This window comes from Myotis nattereri (assembly GCF_964212035.1).
Source record: "Myotis nattereri genome assembly, chromosome: 12".
In the NCBI taxonomy this organism is placed as follows: domain Eukaryota; kingdom Metazoa; phylum Chordata; class Mammalia; order Chiroptera; family Vespertilionidae; genus Myotis; species Myotis nattereri.
This window is the reverse complement of record NC_138087.1, coordinates 161285-162739: the sequence shown is the minus strand read 5'-3', so window position 1 is coordinate 162739 and position 1455 is coordinate 161285. Positions and strand designations below refer to the sequence as shown.

Genomic DNA, 1455 nt, shown 5'->3' with positions numbered 1-1455 from the left:
CGCCTTGGGCCCTAATGTCAAACAAGGAGTCCCTGTCTCTACCTAGACCTGTTCACTCATGGAAAGCTCCCTGTGGCCTGGTGACATTGAAGCAGTCACGGCCTGTCCTCCTGATGGATTTGTATGATGTTGATAAGCAATGTTATTTCCTTCTGGAATAATATGAGTACATTTCTCCGTACTTACCTTTTCCTCACTAATATCAGCGTGAGCTTCTGTTAGGACTGGGCCGTAGCAGGTAGCTGTGGGGCCTTAGGCATCAGTTCATGAGGAATTGTATCTATAAAAAGAAAAGAAAGGGGATTCCGGAGGGTGGCCGCAGCAATGGAGGCACAGAGCGGTGAGGCTGAGGACGGTTTCACCCAGGTCACCCCCAAGGGTGGCCGGAGGGCGAAGAAAAGGCAGGCGGAGGAGCTGTCGGCGGCGGGGGAGGGCGGGATGCGAGCCGCATGGACACTGAGGAGGCCCGGCCGGCGGCGAAGAGGCCCGTGTTCCCGCCCCTCTCCGGGGACGGGTTCCTGGCTGGGAAAGAAACAAGGACAATTCCAGTCCCAGCGAACAGATACACGCCATTGAAAGAGAACTGGATGAAGATAATTACCCCCATCCTGGAACATCTGGGACTTCAGATTCCTTTAACTTGAAATCGAGGAAGGTAGAAATCAGGACTTGTAAAGAAACCAAGGATGTTAGCACTCTGACAAAAGCCGCCGATTTTGTGAAAGCCTTTATTCTCGGGTTTCAGGTAGAGGATGCACTTGCTCTCATTAGGTTGGATGACCTCTTCTTAGAGTCCTTGGAAAGTACAGATGTGAAGCCGCTAAAGGGAGACCACCTGTCCAGGGCAGTAGGGAGAATCGCTGGCAAAGGAGGAAAAGCCAAATCCACCACAGAGAATGGGACGCGGACGCGGATCGTTCCAGCTGATGTGGAAGCTCACATCCTGGGCTCTTTCCAAAACATCAAGACGGCAAGAGCTGCCATCTGCAACCTCATCCTGGAAATCCTCCATCACAGGTTTATGGCAATATTCGAGCTGTGGCTAGCAGAACAGCAGATCGATTCTGATTTCAAATCAGAGACTTTTTCTTGTCTTTGGACTGTAGAGAAAAGCAGCTTACAAGTGGTCCCAAGAAACCATGTGAAGAATTTTTGGTCACTTTAAACCTCAGTCTGTCAGTTCTTAGCCAGAAGCATAAACCCGAAAGGAAAAATTTGATAGTATTCATTCAACAGTTTTGAGGATAATTTAAGTATCAAAATTTCAGACCATTACTATACTTAACCATTAAGTACAATTTATCTTATTTTAAGTTACATGCATAATTTCTAGTTCTCTTATTTGGAGGAAATATTATTTTTCTATTTGAATTTGTTTTTAAATTATAGATTTATAAACATTTCTTCCCTATGAGTTGTAATTAAAGAACTATTCCCAGAAAACCTCTCTGAATC

General features: G+C 46.2%; 1 pseudogene across 1 annotated transcript; it reads left to right on the top strand.

Moving 5' to 3' along the window:
• The first annotated feature begins 324 nt into the window (after positions 1-324).
• On the top strand, positions 325-1068 carry LOC308527643 (RNA-binding protein PNO1-like; annotated as a pseudogene). The gene has a single exon. The product of its transcript is annotated as an RNA-binding protein PNO1-like (transcript).
• The last annotated feature ends 387 nt before the right edge of the window (positions 1069-1455 follow it).